Below are 20,086 nucleotides of genomic sequence, written 5' to 3' on the forward strand. Positions count from 1 at the left end.
ACATCCCTTCTCCTGATTGTACCTCTGAACCTCACTCCCAGCACTGATCTTGAGTTCTTTCAAGGCCTAGGCAGAGTTGAAAGAAAGGGTGGAGCCCATCATTGCCCCTTTAGCCACACTGTGGCTTGGAGACAGAGATGGCACTGTCTCTGAGTTCGACATTGAGCTCTCAAGAGCATCCAGGGGTCTCCCAGACCCACCTCACTGCAGGGTTTGGGACTGATCATGTGCTTCTGCTGTCCCAGAACCTCAGTGTACCTGGGAGTTGGGGAGGTGAGGGAAGTGGGGCCCTCCCCAGAACTCCCCTGCCTCAGGGCCTTGATCCCCTGCCCAAGGGTTCTCCAGCCTCCAGGGCATGTACTCCATGGCTGTGCCTCTTCTTTCCCCTGCATCAGGTGAAGGAACACCTGTGGGAGTGTTTGAAAAAGCAGATTGAACCGTTTCTGGAAGGAAAGAGTGGGGATGTCCTGCCTGAAGGCTGGCCTGTGAAGAGCAGACTGAGGATGGGCCTGGTCCTCCTTTTCCTGGTGGAAAATGCCAGACTCTGCTTGTCAGATGGTGACTTGACCTTACTATGCTCCATCCTCTGCCTCAGCACCTGTTCTCCAGATGTTCTACACAGTGAACTCCACCACATCCTGGGCACATCTGAGAGGTATCCTAGTTGTTCCTTTTTTTTTCTTGGTTAGAGGTTTCATAGCCATTTATCATGATTTTTATCTGGTTATAGAGATAAGTGCTTGTTAGAGAAAGTCTGAGCACACAACGGGGAAAAATAAAACCACAGTCATGTCACCACTTGCTCTTGTCACTTTCGTGGCATGTGTGTCATTGCTAGTTTTATTAAATTCTGTGTTCTCCTGAATACCCTGGCTTCAAAAAGCTTCAAAGGGCCAGGAATCATGGCAGCACTATCATCCCAGCTACTTGGGAGGCTGAGGCAGGAGGGTTGCTTGAGCCCAAGAGCTTACGGCCAGCCTGGGCAACTTAGTGGAACCCCATCTGGAAAAAATAAATGAGTAATACAAAGTACATGACAGAGTGTTCCTGGGGGCCCCTTCTCTGCCCACTCAGCAAGCCTTAGCACTGGGGCCCAGGCCTACCTGCAGGTGTCACCTAGGAAAGCTGCAGAACCCACAGGGATGCTGTCCCTGCTGCGCCACCTGTGCTGGTAGCTCTGGAAGCACACTGCCCCTGTTGGGTTAGCCATGGACTTTTATGTGGTTGAGGAGACCTCTTCTGAGCTGCTGTGCTCAGAGGATCAGGGTCTCTTCCGCTTCTGTTTGGATTGAGCTTGGTAACATCAGGTGGCCTTTTCTGAGCTCTTAGCACCTGTGGGTTTCCTAAGTTTTAAAGACCCAGGTAGTTGCTGTGCCCTCTGTGAAAGGGTGACAGTGGTTAGGAAATCTACACACAGCTGTGTGAGGGTGTGAGAGAAGGAAGAAGCATCTATTTTTGTACCTGTGGGACACACACCACGTGTTGTCCCTTTTATTTATTTATTTTTCTTTAAAAAGCATATTTTATTTTCAAAGAGGTTCATGGGTTTTCCCTTTATTTTTCTCCTTTATAAATGTGCTCTGTTTATGTTTTCACCCCAAGCATAACCACTGTTTGTCGCGTTGCCGACAATGTTGGCTGTTTCATTTGTTGTTGTTTTTTTGTTGTTGTTATTGTTTTTATTATTTTATTTTATTTTTTTTTTATTGTTGGTCGTTCAAAACATTACATAGTTCTTAATACATCATATTTCACAGTTTGATTCAAGCGGGTTATGAACTCCCAACTTTACCCCGTATACAGATTGCTGTATCCCATCAGTTACCCTTCCATTGATTAACATATTCCCTTTCTAGTGTCTGATGTATTCTGCTGTCTATCCTATTCTCTACTATCCCCCCTCCCCTCTCCTCCCCTCCCCTCCCCTCCCCTCCCCTTTTCTCTCTCTACCCCTTCTACTGTAAATCATTTCTTCCATTTATATTATCTTGTCTTATCCCTCCTTTCCTCTTATATATCATTTTGTATAACCCTGAGGATCGCCTTCCATTTCCATGTGATTTCCCTTCTCACTCCCTTTCCCTCACACCTTTCATCCCTGTTTAATGTAAATCTTCTTCTCAAGCTCTTCGTCCCTACCCTGTCCTTGTTTACTCCCCTTATATCAAAGGGGTCATTTGGTATTTGTTTTTTAAAGATTGACTAGCTTCACTTAGCATAATCTGCTCTAATGCCATCCATTTCCCTCCAAATTCTATGATTTTGTCATTTTTTAATGCAGAGTAATACTCCATTGTGTATAAATGCCACATTTTTTTATCCATTCATCTATTGAAGGGCATCTAGGCTGATTCCATAATCTTGCTATAGTGAATTGTGCTGTTATGAACATCATTGTAGCAGTGTCTCTGTAGCATGCTCTTATTAGGTCTTTAGGGAATAGACTGAGAAGGGGAATAGCTGGGTCATATGGTGGTTCCATTCCCAGCTTTCCAAGAAATCTCCATACTGCTTTCCAAATTGGCTGCACCAATTTGCAATCCCACCAGCAATGAACAAGAGTGCCCTTTTTCCCGCATCCTCTCCAGCACTTATTGTTGTTTGACTTCCTAATGGCTGCCAGTCTTACTGGAGTGAGATGGTATCTTAGGGTAGTTTTGATTTGCATTTCTCTAACTGCTAGCGATGGTGAGCATTTTTTCATGTACTTATTGATTGATTGTATGTCCTCCTCTGAGAACTGTCTGTTCAGGTCCTTGGCCCATTTATTGATTGGGTTATTTGTTATCTTATTGTCTAATTTTTTGAGTTCTTTGTATATTTGTATATTCTGGTTATTAGGGCTCTATCTGAAGTGTGTGGATTAAATATTTGTTCCCAGGATGTAGGCTCCCTGTTTATCTCTCTTATTGTTTCTTTTGCTGAGAAAAAACTTTTTAGTTTGAGTAAGTCCCATTTGTTGATTCTAGCTGTTAACTCTTGTGCTATGGGTGTCCTATTGAGGAATTTGGGGCCCGATCCCACAGTATGTAGATCATAACCAACTTTTTCTTCTATCAGATGCCGTGTCTCTGATTTACTATCAAGCTCCTTAATCCATTTTGAGTTAACTTTTGTGCATGGCGAGAGATAGGGATTCAGATTCATTTTGATGCAAATGGATTTCCAGTTTTCCCAGCACCATTTGTTGAAGATGCTATCCTTCCTCCATTGCATGCTTTTAGCCCCTTTATCAAATATAAGATAGTTGTAGTTTTGTGGATTGGTTTCTGTGTGCTCTATTCTGTACCATTGGTCCACCCGCCTGTTTTGGTACCAGTACCATGCTGTTTTTGTTACTATTGCTCTGTAGTATAGTTTGAAGTCTGGTATCGTTATACCGCCTGATTCACACTTCCTGCTTAGCATTGTTTTTGCTATTCTGGGTCTTTTATTTTTCCATATGAATTTCATGATTCTTTTATCTATTTCTACAAGAAATTCCGTTGGGATTTTGATTGGCATTGCATTGAACTTATAGAGAACTTTTGGTAATATCGCCATTTTGATGATGTTAGTTCTACCTATCCATGAGCAGGGTATATTTTTCCATCTTCTAAGGTCTTCTTCTATATCTTTCTTTAGGGTTCTATAATTTTCATTATATAAATCTTTCACCTCTTTTGTTAGGTTGATTCCCAAGTATTTTATTTTTTGGGGGGATATTGTGAATGGAGTAGTTGTCCTCATTTCCGTTTCAGAGGATTTGTCGCTGATATACAGGAATGCCTTTGATTTATGCGTGTTGATCTTATATCCTGCCACTTTGCTGAATTCATTTATTAGCTCTAATAGCTTCTTTGTAGACCCTTTTGGGTTTGCTAGGTATAGGATCATATCATCTGCAAATAGTGATAATTTAAGTTCTTCTTTTCCTATTTTTATGCCTTTAATTTCTTTCGTCTGTCTAATTGCTCTGGCCAGTGTTTCGAGGACTATGTTGAACAGAAGTGGTGAGAGAGGGCATCCCTGTCTTGTACCAGATCTTAGAGGGAATGCCTTCAATTTTTCTCCATTCAGAATGATGCTGGCCTGTGGCTTATCGTAGATTGCTTTTACAATGTTGAGGTATGTTCCAGTTATCCCTAATTTTTCTAGAGTTTTGAACATAAAGGGATGCTGTACTTTGTCAAATGCTTTTTCTGCATCTATCGAGATGATCATATGGTTCTTATTTTTAAGTCTATTGATGTGGTGAATAACATTTATTGATTTCCGTATATTGAACCAGCCTTGCATCCCAGGGATGAATCCTACTTGATCATGGTGTATAATTTTTTTGATATGTATTTGAATCCGATTCGCCAGAATTTTATTGAGGATTTTTGCATCAAGGTTCATTAGAGATATTGGTCTGTAGTTTTCTTTCTTTGAAGTGTCTTTGTCTGGTTTCGGAATCAGGGTGATATTGGCCTCGTAGAATGAATTTGGAAGTTCTCCCTCTTTTTCTATTTCCTGAAATAGCTTGAAAAGTATTGGTGTTAGTTCCTCTTTAAAGGTTTTGTAAAACTGCTGTATACCCATCCGGTCCTGGGCTTTTCTTAGTTGGTAATCTTTTGATGGTTTCTTCTATTTCCTCTATTGTTATTGGTCTGTTTAGGTTGTCTATATCCTCCTGACTCAATCTGGGCAGGTCATAAGACTTAAGGAATTTATCTATGCCTTCACTATCTTCTATTTTATTGGAGTATAAGGATTCAAAATAATTTCTGATTATCTTCTGTATTTCTGAAGTGTCTGTTGTGATATTACCTTTTTCATCCCGTATGTTAGTAATTTGAGTTCTCTCTCTTCTTCTCTTCGTTAGCATGGCTAAGGGTCTGTCAATTTTATTTATTTTTTCAAAGAACCAACTTTTAGTCGTGTCAATTTTTCAATTGTTTCTTTTGTTTCAATTTCATTTATTTCAGCTCTGATTTTAATAATTTCTTGCCTTCTACTTCTTTTGCTGTTGTTTTGCTCTTCTTTTTCTAGGATTTTGAGATGAAGTATGAGATCATTTATTTGTTGGTTTTTTCTTTTTTTGAGGAATGAACTCCAAGCAATGAATTTTCCTCTTAGAACTGCTTTCAATGTGTCCCATAGATTCCGATATGTTGTGTCTGTGTTTTCATTTAACTCTAGGAATTTTTTAATTTCCTCCTTGATGTCTTCTAAAACCCATTGATCATTCAGCAACCTATTGTTCATTCTCCAAGTGATGCTTGATTTTTCCTTCCTTCTTTTATCATTGATTTTCAGTTTTATTCCATTATGATCAGATAAGATGCATGGTATTATCTCTACCCCTTTATATTGTCTAAGAGTTGCCCTGTGACATAATATATGGTCTATTTTTGAGAAGGTTCCATGTGCTGCTGAGAAAAAAGTGTAACTACTTGATTTTGGGTGGTATAGTCTATATATGTCAATTAAGTCTAGGTTGTTAATTGTGTTATTGAGTTCTATAGTTTCTTTATTTAACTTTTGTTTGTAAGATCTGTCCAGTGGTGAGAGAGGTGTGTTGAAGTCTCCCATGATTATTGTATGGTGGTGTATTAGACTCTTGAACTTGAGAAGAGTTTGCTTGATGAACACAGCTGCACCATTATTTGGGGCATATATATTTATGATTGTTATGTCTTGTTGGTGTATGGTTCCCTTGAGCAGTATGAAGTGTCCTTCTTTATCCCTTTTGATTAACTTTGGATTGAAATCTATTTTATTAGATATGAGTATGGACACTCCTGCTTGTTTACGCATTCCATATGAGTAGTATGATTTTTCCCAACCTTTTACCTTCAGTCTATGAATATCTTTTTCTATCAGATGCGTCTCCTGTAGGCAGCATATTGTTGGGTCTTCTTTTGTGATCCATTCTACTAGCCTGTGTCTCTTAATTGGTGAATTTAAGCCATTAACATTTAGGGTTATTATTGAGATATGATTTGTTCTTCTAGCCATATTTGTTTATTGATGTTTCTAAACCTGATTTGTTATCCTCTTTGACTATTTTCCCCCCTTTACTGTCCTATCTCCCATTGTTGGTTTTCAATGTTATTTTCCATTTCCTCTTCCTGTAATGTTTTGCCAAGGATTTTTTGAAGAGATGGTTTTCTAGCTGCGAATTCTTTTAACTTTTGTTTATCATGAGAGGTTTTAATTTCATCTTCTATCCTGAAGCTTAATTTCACCGGATACACGATTCTTGGTTGGAACCCATTTTCTTTCAGTGTTTGAAATATGTTATTTTAGGATCTTCTAGCTTTCAGGGTCTGTGTTGAGAGATCAGCCGTTATCCTGATTGGTTTGCCCCTAAATGTAATCTGCTTTCTTTCTCTTGCAGCTTTTAAAATTCTCTCCTTATTCTGTATGTTGGACATCTTCATTATAATGTGTCTAGGTGTGGATCTCTTATGATTTTGCACATTCGGCGTCCTGTAGGCTTCTAGAATTTGTGATTCTGTCTCATTCTTCAAGTCTGGGAAGTTTTCTTGTATAATCTCACTGAATAGTCTGTTTATTCCTTTGGTTTGGAGCTCTGTGCCTTCCTGTATCCCAATGACTCTTAAATTTGGTCTTTTGATATTGTCCCATAATTCTTGGATGTTGTGCTCATGGTTTCTTAGCAGACTTGCTGAGCTGTCTATGTTCTTTTCCAGTTGAAATACTTTGTCTTCATTGTCTGATGTTCTCTCTTCTAAGTGATCTAATCTGCTGGTAGTATTCTCAATTGAGTTTTTAAGTTGGTTTAATGATTCCTGCATTTCTAGGATTTCAATTTGTTTGTTTTTTATTACCTCTATCTCCCTGTGAAATCTATCTTTTATTTCCTGGATTTGTTTGTCAATGTGATCTTTCATTGTCTGATTTTGCTGTCTCATGTCTTCCTTGAGACTCCAGATCATCTGAAGCATATATATCCTGTACTCTTTATCTGACATTCCGTCTGTTGCAGCTATTACCTCTTCTAAAGTTGAGTTGACCTGCATTGCTTGTGGTCCTTTCTTCCCTTGTCTTTTCATACTGCTCGCGTTTCTTTCTGCTTGGTGCAACTGTTGTGTTTTTGAAATTTACCCTCTATTTGTTTATATTGCTCTTGTATAGTTGGGAAGTCTCCCTTGCAGGGCGGGTAGTGGCTGTGCTCCTCCTCTAATTAGGGTGGTCTGTCTACCACGCTAATTGGTCGCAGGTCTGCCCCCACTGCAGGCACTGGTGGCTGTTCTGCTCTGACCCCACTCCAATTGTGGTAAAGTAACTACCACGCCCTGGGGTCGTTGGTCCTGATCTGGATGTGGGTGGCGGCTCTGCTGTGCCCCCACTCCAATTGGTGTGACGTGTCTACCACGCTGGCAGACCTCTAGGCCGGTGGGTCGCAGTTCTGCACAGCCCCCACTCCCAATGGGGGTACCTGACTACCTCTCCAATGGGTCGCTGAGCCCCCTCCGGACCTGGGCGGTGACCCTGCTCCACCCCCACTCCAACCAGTGTGACGCGACTGCCTCAGTGTTACGTGTCCACCACGTTGGCAAGCTACCTGGCCTGTCTTGCCAGTGGGTCGCTGGTCCTATTCTAGGCGTGGGCGGCTTCTCTCTTCAGCCCCAGCTGCATTTGGGTTTCATGATACCATGCCGGCGTGTCACTTGGCCTGCTCTGGGCGCAGGTGGAAGCTCCTCTCTGCCCCCACAGCATCCAGCAGGACCCTGGCCGAGAAGCAGTCACCGCCGGTTCCCTAGCCTTGGGCCAAAGCAGCTTAGGTATCAAGAACCCCGCCTTTCCGATCCCGATACACTCTCCGCTGGGAGCTGGCTCCAGCGAGCGACCCCCACAGGCTCCCCAGCCCCAGGCCAAAACTGTCCCGGGAGTCAGAACCCAGTCGCCCCAAGCTCAGCGCACGCTCCACTCGGAGCTGGCCTTCACAGGCAGTCTCTGCAGATTCCTCAGACCTGGGCCAGGTTAGCCCCGGGAACCCAAGTCCCGGGAACCCAAGTCCCGCTGCTCAGTGCCCGGGGCACGCCTTGCCAGGCACGAGCCTCCAAGAGTATTCTCCACAAGATCCCCAGTCCCGATCCTGAGCAAGAAATTTGTCGGCTAGACGCAGGCAAATACCAGCCTGAGATCACCTGTTCCGTAGCTGAATGAGTTGAGATCAGCAGAACAATGGGATGATTACATCATCTCTCAGAGATGGCGGCCGCCATCCTCCTCCGTGGTCAGACCGGTGACTGGAACCACCGATTCTCTCCTCTGTCTCAAAGCCGGAACTCAGCACCAAGCGCTGCCGATGTATCACTGGCGGGAGCCCCCCGAATGCGTATCGCTGTTCTCCTGCTCCTCGCTGTTCTCCCGCTCCGGCACCCTGCCGATCCCCAGCGCGCGCCACAGACAACCAGCCGCGGAGCGATCAGGCTATGCGACCCTCAGTGCGGAGAAATGGAGCTCCCACAGCCCCGAACCTCGCACAATGGAAACCTGTCCATTGGATTCTGTAGCGCCTCAATTTCACTGGAAATTTCCAACAAGAAATCCTTCAGCCGTTTCATATCGTCTTTCACTGGCTCAGTGACGCGGCGCACTGGGGTGATGCACTCCCTTCGCCGCCATCTTCCCCGTTGTTCCTTTTAAAAAGTGGCTTTGTAGCTGGGCACAGTGGCACATGCCTGTAATCCCTCAGATTCAGGAAGTTGAGACAGGAGGATCACAAGTTCAAGAATAGTGTCAGCAACTTAGAGAGGCCATGTCTCAAAATAAAAAAGGTTGGGGATGTAGCTTAGTGGTAGAGTGTCCCTGGGTTCAATCGCAGTTTTTTTTGTTTTGTTTTGTTTTTAAGTTTGCTTTGTGTTTAGGTCTATCATCACTAGACTACCTGGTTCAAATCCTAGGACCAGTGTGAATTTCTTGGCTGGAAACCGAGGGCCCCAATTCCTCAGCTGTGTGGTGTGGGTGGATATGACCCCAGTGGGAGTCTGTTGGGATTTGTGATGTCTTGGTGCACTGGGATCAATCCTAGTGCAGTGCCAGGTCACTTTTCCCTCTTGTCTCCCTGTGTTTCCCAGTCTGAGACTCGGTCTAGGTGTGCCACACCTTGGAATAATGATTCTGCTGAATGCAAGTAGCTTTCCTTTCCCTCCTGGGACATCAGACCACAGAGCAGGTCAGACACAGCCAACCACAGCTCACATTAGGTCTTGATTCCCTTCCAGATGGCAAGAGTACTTGGTCAACCTGTGCCAAAGGTGCATAAATGCAAGAGTTGTCAACTGGCTGGGCATCCTCCCTGTCCTACACTACTGTATGCAGCTGGCCCCTCCAAGAAAGGACTTTGTGAGCCAGCCTGAGGACATCTGGGCTGGCCTCAAGGGAATCTCCTTGTTTCAGTTTCAGGAAAAATGGCTAAATAAGTAAGTTGTAAAGCTGTATTTATATAAGCGCATCTTAGAATAATGATTCTTTAGCACTTTGCCACTGAGCTACATCCCCACTCCTTTCTTAAATTTTCAATTTTTGAGACAGGTCTTGCTAAGTTGCCTGGCCTGGCCTGAACTTGTGATCCTCCTGTCTCTGTATCAACTGGGATCACAGGAATGGCCACTGCACTGGGCAGTCTTTCTCGTATAACTGTATTAATGCATGTTTACTCATTTGTGTGACAGACACTTAGCACCTCCCAGGACACAACTCCAAGTACTGCAAACCTTAGTTCATGGCCTCTTACCTTGCCTTTTGGCTGGAGTTGAGGGTGGTGAGTGTATTTTTGGTAGAGCTTAGAGCAAGATCCTCCTTTTGCTGGCCTTGAGGCTCAGGCAAGAGAACTGCCTGGGAGAAGCAGAGGACTTCCACAGTCTGCTCTCTGATTGTGAGAGTGGTGCGCTGCCCTGTGGGTGGGAGGCTCAGGCTTCATAGAGTGTGGAAGTCTTGGTGGGCAAGAGTACAGAGACAATGACCATGGGCTCACTAGGCCCTGTACTGTGTACAAGACAGTGGCCATCCAGTGGGGAGAGGGACTGAAAATTGGAAGTCACTGTTCCCGAGACATGGATGCATAGAGCTTGCTAAAATCTGGAGAGGGAGATAGGAACCAGTTGCTATGGATGCTCAGATTCTGGCTTCTGCCAGGGATACTGTGGCCCTGTTGTCAAAGGATGGAAAGTTTCCATGAACTGAGTCTCACTAAAGCTACAGCAAAGCCCTGGCTCCTCTTCCTCATAACTCCTGACCTGAGAAGAAGCTGCTGCACAGGGAGGAATTAAGGGGTGAAACACATAGATGGCCCAGGTGGGGGGATTCAGGGAGGGTGTTTGGAACAACCATGAGGGGGCCGGGATTATAACTCAGCTGTAGAGCACTTGCCTAGCACATGTGAGGCCCTGGGTTTGATCCTCAGTATCACATAATAATAAGTAAATAAAGTAAAGGTATTGGGTCTAACTACAACTAAAAAATAAATATATAAATATTTTTTTAAAAAGAACAACTGTGAGGAGTATTGAAAAGGACCTTCAGAAAAAGTGGACAATCTGTCAAAAACAGATGGGGAATTTCAGAAGATTAGTGGAAACCATAGGTATTAAGAAAATAGCTGAGTGGGAAGGCCACAGACAACACCTGGAGTGGGGATGGAGACTCTTCTTGATGGCTCAGCAGCAGCCTGGAGACAGCAGGGGGAAGGGGCCAAGAACCAGAGGACTGGGCAATAGAAATGTCATGCTCACACAGAGAAGTTGCAGATGGGAAAAGAAAAGAACGGAGCTTCTGAGGTCTGTGGGGGAAAACCAGGTGAGTAAAGAGGAGAAAGAGGCCAGAGGAGAGGGAGGATCGTTCTTGATTTTCCCAGGACAGAGAGCACCATCTCACAGAGCCTGCAGTCTCCAGGCAGAACAGGGGCAGGCCATTCACATCTGGCACAGTCAAGGCTACAGGGCACCAAAGAAAGACTTTCTCCAAGGCAGCTGGGGAAAAGACTCACTGAATCCAGGGGACTATGGAAGAGTGCATGGAGGAGGGAGAGATGGCATTGGCACAGGGTGCTCAGCCTTGGCATGGAGGCAGGCTCCGTCACATGCTGCAGTGCAGACCTGTGCTGAGGACATTGAGCTAAAACACCAAAGCAGACCTCAGAAGGACAATTACCATGTGATTCCACCCCCGAGGTCCCTAGCATCTTCATACTCAGAGAAAGAGTAGTGTGGCTTGCCAGGGGCTGGGGGTGGGGAGTTAGTCTCTAATGAGGATAGAGTTTCTGTTTTGCAAGATGAAAAAAGTTCTAGAGTTTGGTTATGTGACAATGTGATGTCATTGACACATTGTATATACTGGAGAATGGCTGAAATGGTAAAATTCAGGTTGAGCGTACTATCATTAAAAAAAAATAACTTTTAAGCCAGGTAAGCCAGGTGTGGTGGCACAGTCCTGAAGCTCCAGAGACTCGGGAAACCAAGTCAAGTGGATCACAAGTTCAAGGCCAGCCTGAGCAACTTTAAATCTCAAAATAAGATTTAAGAAAGGGCCTTGGATGTGGCTCAGTTGTTCAGTGCACCTAGGTTCACTCCCCATTACAAAAAGAATCATAATAGCAATAATTAACTTTTAAAAACCACTATCTAAAGTAATTCTAGGCATGATTTCCTGAAGTTAGCACTGTTGTATCTTGGGGACCAGGCTATTCTGTGTGGTGGAGGCCATCCTGTGTACTGTAGGATGTCGAGCAGTGTGCCTGGCCCCCACCTGGAAGGTGCTGCTGGTCTTGCCCCCTCCCCAGTTCTTAGAGGCATCTGTGTTTCCTGGTATTGCCAGGGCCCCCTGGTTGGTAGTGGGAGCTTGAACACCCCTGCCCCCACTGAGAACTATGCTTGAGCAGGAGAAAGTGGACTCAGAGATGCAAAACTCCAAGCTAAATAAATGATAAATTGGAATACTAAGCAACATGTAAAAGCTAGAACAGGGCTGGGGCAGGGACTGGGGCTGGGGATTAGTGACAGAGCAGTTATCTAGCTTGGCTGGGGTCATGGGTCCCATCTTCAACACCATAATAAATAAAAGAGTCAGAGCAGGATTCACAGAGGAATGGAGAACAAAGGTTTAAAGTACGACTAACCCCCAGTGTGGAGAATCAAATCCAATCCCACACCAAGAGCCCAAGAGGAGGAGCAGGCAGATCCATACCTCTGTGGAGCAAATGGCAGGAGAATAAATATAGTATGGACATTGGGGAGAAAGCTGTAGACCAGCCAAACCCAGGTGGCCCCCAGGGGCTTCAGTGCCCTGCACGGCAGGCCACATGCCTTTTTCAGGTGTGCCTGTGGGCACATGCAACAAGACAGGCTTCATTCTGAGCTGGACCACTCTCAGTACCTTGAAGGTGCTGCAGTCCAAGGTTCCTAACCACAGCTGGCTCTCTGGAAAATCCTTACACGCCTGGATGTGTTAACAGCATGCTGCTTCTAAATAACCTCATCTTGGAGTGAGGAAAGGTTCTTCAGAGAAGACATGGAAAGCACAACCTACACAAGAAAAATTGTAGGGGTCTGGCTGCACTTGGTGGCAGAGGCCTGCCTAGCATGGGCAAGGCTCTGTGTTGCCTCCTCAACACCACACAAAAAAAATTTTTAAATCCAATTTAAGGGAAGAGTATAAAACTTAAAACTTAAAATAAATCTGAATTAAACATGAACGCAGCTTTGTACTCATTTACACACACCAATAACTGCCATGTGTGGAATGCCCTGTCCCCTTGCCCTCCCTGTCCACTGGGAGCCAGGTGCCGTCTTTAGGGATGAAGGCAGTGAGCTCAATTGTTCTCATCTCTTCTCTATTTTTGGAACCTTTTGAAATGAAAGCTAAATGGAAATTATTTTTATTTATTTGTTTTGTTGTTTCTTTATTTATTTATTGGTGTCAAGGATTGAAAATCAAGGGTGCTCAACCACTGAGCCACATCCCTAACTCCTTTTTAATTACTTTTTGAGACAAGCCTCACTAAGTTGCTGAGGGTAGCCTTGAACTTGTGATCCTCCTGCCTCAGCCTCCTGAGTTGCTGGGATCACAGGTGTGCCACACACTTGGCTATTTTTTCAGTTTTCATTTGATTCACTCTGTATGTCTGGTTCCACGATGTGTTGATATCATCTTTAAAATCTGAGCATTCTGGACCTTCCCAGCCTTGCATTTCCTTGTCTTGAGTCTGTTCAGTGATCTCACTGTTGCCCTGGTCTCTGTCCCGGTTTCTTCATTCAGGAATCAGTTTCTTGACTTCATGGAGAGCAGGAAGCAGTTGCTGTATGTAGATGAGTATCTCTTTCCATCCTGGTTCAGTTTGCTGCCTCTGGGAAGCCTGGTTCCCTATATGGAAAACTCCAATGAATACTTGAGTCTCATGCCTGCTCGGGTCCTGGACTGTTTTCTAGGGACTTACTACAGGTTGCAATGGCTTCAGAAGATCTCAAATATCTCAGAAGATCTTTTGGAGGTTTGTGGTTGGGAATTGGGTGTCAGGTCCTTGCTTAGTAAAAGCAGGTTACAAACTGAACATTGAATGCTTGTGGGTCTTCTGTCCTAAAGGGAAGTTGGGGAAAGTGCTGAGAAATAATCAGAGAATTGCTGAAATAAGAAGTCATTATTTCTTAGGGTTAAAGTTTGAATTCCCAGAGTAGATTCTGGTTTAGTAAATAGAGCACAAGACAACAGTAGCCATTTGTTATTTATGACTGTTAGAAGGTGCTGTTAATGTCACATGTTTCATAGTTGCTGTCTTTCCTTTTTATACTTTTTGAGGTAAAGAAAATGGTATAAGGACTTGGGAATCAATTTAACAAAAGAGGTGAAAGACCTCAACAATGAAAACTACAAAACACTAAAAAAAGAAATTGAAGAAGACCTTAGAAGATGGAAAGATCTCCCATGCAGAATTAATATTGTCAAAATGGCCATATTACCCAAAGCAGTATACAGATTGAATTCAATTCCAATTAAAATTCCTATGTCTCTCCTCATAGAAATAGAAAAAGCAATAATGAAATTTATTTGGAAAAATAAGCAACTCAGAATAGCCAAATCAATCCTTAGTAAGAAAAGTGAAGCAGGATGCATCACAATACCAGACCTTAAACTATACTACAAAGCCATAGTAACAAAAACAGCAGGATATTGACACCAAAATAGACATGTAGACCAATGGTACAGAATGCAAGACATAGAGACAAACCCACATAAATATAGTTATCTCACACTAGACAAGGTGCCAAAAACATACATTGGAGAAGAGATAGCCTCTTCAACAAATGGTCTGGGAAAACTGGAAATCCATATGCAACAAAATGAAATTAAATCCCTATCTCTCACCATGCACAAAACTCAACTCAAAGTGGATCAAGAACCTAGGAATTAGACCAGAGATCCTGCACCTAATAGAGGAAGGAGTAGGCCCAAATCTTCATCACGTCAGATTAGGCCCTGATTTCCTTAACAAAACCTCTAAAGCATAAATTATAAAATTAAGAATCAATAAATGGGATGGATTCAAATTAAAAAGCTTCTTTTCAGCAAAAGAAATAATTAGTGAGGTGAACAGAGCCTACGTTTTGGGAGCAAATTTTTGCCACATGCATGTCAGATAGAGCATGAATCTCCAGGATATGTAAAGAACTCAAAAAACTTAATACCAAAAATACAAACGACCTAATCAATAAATGAGCTGAATAGACACTTCTTAGAAGAAGATGTACAGTCGGTAATAAACAAATATATAAAAATTGTTCAACATCTCTAGTAATTAGAGAAGTGCAAGTCAAAACTAAGATTTCATCTCACTCCAGTCAGAATGGCAGTTATCAAGAATACAGACAACAATAAGTATTGACGACCATATGGGGGAAAATGTATACTCATACGTTGGTGGTAGGACTGCAAATTGGTGCAACCAATCTGGAAAGCAATATGGAGATTCCTTAGAAAACTTGGAATGAAACCACCATTTGACCCAGCTATCCACCTCCTCGGTCTATATCCAAAGGATTTAAAATCAGCATACTATAGTTTATAGCAGCACAGTTCACAATAGCTAAATTGTGTAATCAACCTAAATATCCTTCAATAGATGAATAGATAAAGAAACTATGGTATATATACACAATGGAATATTATTGGGCATTAAGAAATAATAAAATTATAGCATTTGAAGGTAAATGAATGGAGTTGGAGGATATCATGCCAAGCAAAGTAAGCCAATCCCCAAAAAACAAAGGCTGAATGTTCTCTCTGAATAGCGGATGCTGATCCATAATACTGGAAGTGGAGGAGTCACATGGGAAAAATGGAAGAACTTTGGGCAAAGGGGAGGGAGGGAAGGGGAGGAGGCATGGGGGCAGGAAAGATGGTGGAATGAGATGGACATCATTACCCTAGGTACATGTATGACTGTATATATGGTATGATGCTACATCATATACAACCAGAGAAATGAAAAGTTGTGCTGCAACTGTGTACAATGAATCAAAATATATTGTGCTGTCATATATACCTAATTAGAATAAATAAGTTAATTTTTAAAAATGAAAATGGTATAAGGATGTAGCTCAGTGGCAAAGCACTTGCCTTGCATATGCAAAGCCCTGGGTTTGATCTCCAGTTTCAAAAAAGAAAAGACAAAGAAAAAGACCTCACCCAACAAAAAGAAAAAGAAAATGGCTTAAATTTACAGCATGCATTTCACAAGTGGAAAATGAAGATTGGCTCTTGAAGGCTTGTGTGCAAGGAGAACAGGATAAGTCCCTGTGCCCTTCTCCCTTCTTGGCACAGACAGCTGTTTCCTTCTTGGACTTTTCATATTTCCCTTTCTCTTTCCTGCCTTAGCATGTCGGGAATGTTTTCAAAATGCTGATGCACCTTGTGGACACCCTTCAGGATGTGTAAGTAGAGCAGCTGGTGCAACCCCCTGTGTGGGCTCATATGTGGTGTGGGCCGCCTGTGTCAAAGTGGGAGGGTGGTATACCAGCAAGTGCTCCAGTGTCCTCTGCAGTTGCCAATCCAGCCATATGAGTTTATTCATTTTCTTTGTCTTAAAGGAAAAGAGCAGTGTATGTAGTGTATGTAGCTTAGGGGTTGAGCACTTGCCTAGTGTATGCAAGGCCTGGGTTCAGTACCCAGCACTACAAAAAAGAAAAGCAAATTACAGATCTTGGGTGCTGAGATTTTGCTTTGTTCCCACCCAACCTTTTGGCTTTTGTGTTTTCACATTGTTTTTTTTTTTTCAGAAAGAGAGAGAGAGGGGGAGAGAGAGAGAGAGAGAGAGAGAGAGAGAGAGAGAGAGAGAGAGAGAGAGAGAGAGAGAGAGAATTTTTTAATATTTATTTTTCAGTTTTCGGCGGACACAACATCTTTATTTTATTTGTATGTGTTGCTGAGGATCGAATCCAGCGCCGCGCGCATGCCAGGCAATCACGCTACCGCTTGAGCCACATCCCCAGCCTTGTTTTCACATATTTTTAAATTATAATTGTCATAGAGCAGATGTATGTGTCCTGAATTATTTTTAACAATTAGTTCTATGGTTTTTGAAAGTTGGGCCCATTTAAAACAAAAATCAAAGGTGGCCTTGCAGAATCATTTACTCCTGCACCTGTGTGTGACCTTTGCCACCTGAAGGAACAGCACGTGAAACGCAGAACAGTAATGTGCACCAGGGGCCTGGGTGTTTCTGGAGCCTCTCAGCACTGCTGCTCTCCCTTCTCAGAGCCCCCCTGGGGTGTCTGGACGTGGAAAGTAGCACAGGGCCCCACTGTGTGGCAAGGCCCTGTGACTTTGCAGGGTTCTTTCTCATATCACCAAGCTGTCAGTAAATGTGAAACCCGGTCACACCAGGTGGAAGAAATTCTATCTGCAATGCACACTCCTCTTCTAGCACCCTCCCTCCCTACCTCTCTCCTGTACCTCTCTGATTTTTTCTTAAGTTATTCATATTTTAATATTGGAAATATTCATCCCTTGCTATTTTTTGAATAAGGGAATGTATTTGCAAATATTTTAACTTGCTTTGATAGAGTTTCAACAGCTGAGCTAAGACAAAAGGACTGTGTTACCTTTTTATCTTAGTCACAGCTTTAAGACCTATTTAATGATATCCTGGAGGGGTATGCCTTACTTGCCTTACTTGTAGGTCATTTATTTTATTTTAAGTAATTAATTTATTTGTGATACTGGGGATTTAACCCATTCTACCACTAAGCACATCCCCATCCCTTTTTATTTCTTATTTTGAGATATGGCCTTGCGAATTTGCTGATGCTAGCCTTGAACTTGGCCATCCTCCTGCCTCAGCCTCCTGAGAAGCTATGAGTACAGGCATACTTGTATATCTAAAAGGAAAGGGACTGGCGTTAATAATTGGTATTGTTTTCTCATTTCCCAATGACTTAAATGAGCTCTCTGGACTCCTGGTTGGTAGGAGTCTTGAGAAGATCTCATTAGAGTCCTACTTGACTGTGTGCCTGAAGCTCCATCAAGCTGCCTGCAAGATCACCAAATGCCTGAGGTTTTATGAGATTCCTGCCTTGTCTGCTGAGGTCATTTGCAGAGTCATCAGACTTAGACCTCCAGTGGTGAGTGGGATTTATGGATGAAATGTCATGCCCAGGAGAGGTCCTGGATTCCATGCAGGAATTAGATTTAGAAGGGAATGTGGGAGTTCTGGGATGCCTGGATGAGACAGAGTGGTATAGTCAGTTGTCAGGTATTCATTTGGCATCTCCTTCATGCTGGGTTCCATTGTATGCAAACTACACACTTTGCCCCTGGCCTGGCCAAGAAGATGAGCCCTCCATTTTCCTAGATTCTATTATTCACAGAAAACTAGAGCCCATTTAACCCCCCAAAACATATGTCTGTGCCTTGTCTTCCCCGCCAGACTCTTCCCTTCATGTAGCAACACACCATAGCAGCAGAGCCCATGTCCTGCTGCCCTCCTCAGGCCCCTGTGCCCCTCAGCGTGCAGTCATCCTCGCCCTCATACCCAGAGGGAACCTCACTCTGATTCCTGCCACTGGAGCTCGGCTGCCCCTGGCCTTCACACTCTGTTCTCTCACCCGTGTCTCAGGGAAGTGTCCCTGCAGCTGCATCAGGAGCTTTGTATTGCTGTGCAGCTTTTCCATTGCGGGTCCTGAACTTCTGCTGTGGGTAGTCGAGAGTGGTGTCTCAGGGCAATTCTTTTTTTAACGTTTTTGCACATCAAAACTGTAATGTTAGGGATGGAGATGGTCAAGTCTACATTTTCACTTTATTCTTTCAATCTTTCTTCTTTAATATACCACAGACACACTCTAAGAATGATTTTTTTTTCCCCAGTACCAGGGTTGAAACCCAGGGATGTTTAATCACTGAGCCATATCCCGAGCCATTTTTTTTTTTGTGTGTGTGTGTGTTTCATTTAAAGACAGTGTCTTGCTAAGTTTCTTAGGGCCTTGCTAGGTTTCAGAGGCTGGCTTTGAATTTGGAATCCTCCTACCTCATCCTTCTGGGATTATAGGTGCTAAGAATGAATTTCATTGATAAGGTGTCTGCTTTCTCCCAAGTGGTACTATTTCATCTATCCCAGATTGGTGCCAGCTCCCAATAGATGGTGCTTGAGAAGTTTGTCAGTTATTTAGGGTTTACTTTTTTGCAGAAGGAAGTGTCCTCATTGTCTTTTGGGGTCCCAGATCTATGGTAACAAATACTCTACCTGTTCTGCAAAAACAAAATTTTGCTGTGCTAAAATTGACCAAAGTAAAGACATGCCTGGGCATGTGGTAGCCTCTTGTCAGGTAGTCAGCAGCTGGGTGGCTGCCATGAGGGTCAAAGCACAGTTCAGGGCCCTGCTGTTTGTTCAGCCTCAGGGTTGTTCCTGCAATTCATTTATTGACTACCTCTGTTCAATCTTGGATGACACCAGGATGTGTAAAGAAATAATAATAAAGAGGAGACACAGAGACAAGGTGCAGAGGCAGGGAAGGTGGCAAAGTGGACTTTTCCCCAGCAGACACGTTTATTCATACCAATAAGTCACATTAGGTCATTAGTACCATAGCTACATTATTGTTTAGCATATCAGTAAGGTTGCTTATTCTGCAGTTACATTTTACAGTTGTAATATGCAATGTCAGGAGCTATGTGCAGCTCTCAAGAAAGTTCATTGTCTGATGTTACTGTAAGATGGGCAGATCCAGGAGCACTAGAGCTTGGTGAAACATTGTAGTTATCAAGCAAACAAATTCCTTTATTCCCAGGAGTTATTTGCCTAAGATTAAGGTTGAAGCTGATAAGACTGTAGCGTGGAGGACATTACCATAGCAACAAGTCATCCTTTGCACAGAAACTTTCCCAGGCAACAAGCATGTCACAGCCATGAAGTCATCAGGGACCCCAATCCCAATCACAGAACCTCCACAAGGAGGGGTCAGTGTATAGCTGGGGCCGCTTTTGGATTTGGAATGTCTGAGGCTTAGCACTAGGGAAATGCCCTACTGGGGTGTCCAGATTGTCCTGGAAGGTATTCAGGGACATCATACAAGGGTACCCTGTTTCATTTTCCTTTGAGAAACCTCAGTGCTGTCCTGCCCTGCTCTCACCTGTGCCCTGTGCTCTGGTCACCTGCCTGGAGCCCGAGTCCCTTCTCCTGTTGTTGGTATGCCTCCCGGGGCTCTTTGAGTTTCTCCACCTTGGCACTTACTATGGCTGAGGACCATGCTCTTCCTGCTGTCTGAATGGGTCATCTCTTCCACTCTAGTTGGTTCCTTACAGCAGGAATGGTGTCTGCCATCCACCTTGTCACTTTGCCAAGATGGAGGCCCCAGGGTGGTTCTGTGAGCCTCGAGGGGGGCAGGAGTCAACAGACCCAGGTTTTATGGAGCTCTGTAAGAGCACACACTGTGCAGCCTTCAGGGCCTCTGGAGTTGCATGTGCTCCATGGCAGGTACCTCTGGAGTGCAAAGAGAGAGAGGACTTTGGAGTGTGGGGTCACCTGAAAGGGGGTAGTTCTGTTGGTGTGGTGGTAGAGGTGGGGAGGAGACAGACAGTAGCTGTCCCTGCAGAGTGCCCATGG

General features: G+C 43.7%; 1 pseudogene across 1 annotated transcript in view; it reads left to right on the top strand.

The window, feature by feature from the left end:
- Positions 1–20,086, top strand: part of LOC110597002 (E3 ubiquitin-protein ligase RNF213-like) — a 188,775-nt pseudogene that overhangs the window by 101,382 nt on the left and 67,307 nt on the right. The window contains exons 17-22 of the transcript XR_013437186.1: positions 396–655; positions 9,222–9,419; positions 12,309–12,376; positions 13,176–13,483; positions 15,865–15,918; positions 17,466–17,609. The product of XR_013437186.1 is annotated as an E3 ubiquitin-protein ligase RNF213-like (transcript). The remainder of the gene's footprint in view (positions 1–395; positions 656–9,221; positions 9,420–12,308; positions 12,377–13,175; positions 13,484–15,864; positions 15,919–17,465; positions 17,610–20,086) is intronic.

This window comes from Ictidomys tridecemlineatus, chromosome 4 (assembly GCF_052094955.1).
Source record: "Ictidomys tridecemlineatus isolate mIctTri1 chromosome 4, mIctTri1.hap1, whole genome shotgun sequence".
Taxonomy (NCBI): domain Eukaryota; kingdom Metazoa; phylum Chordata; class Mammalia; order Rodentia; family Sciuridae; genus Ictidomys; species Ictidomys tridecemlineatus.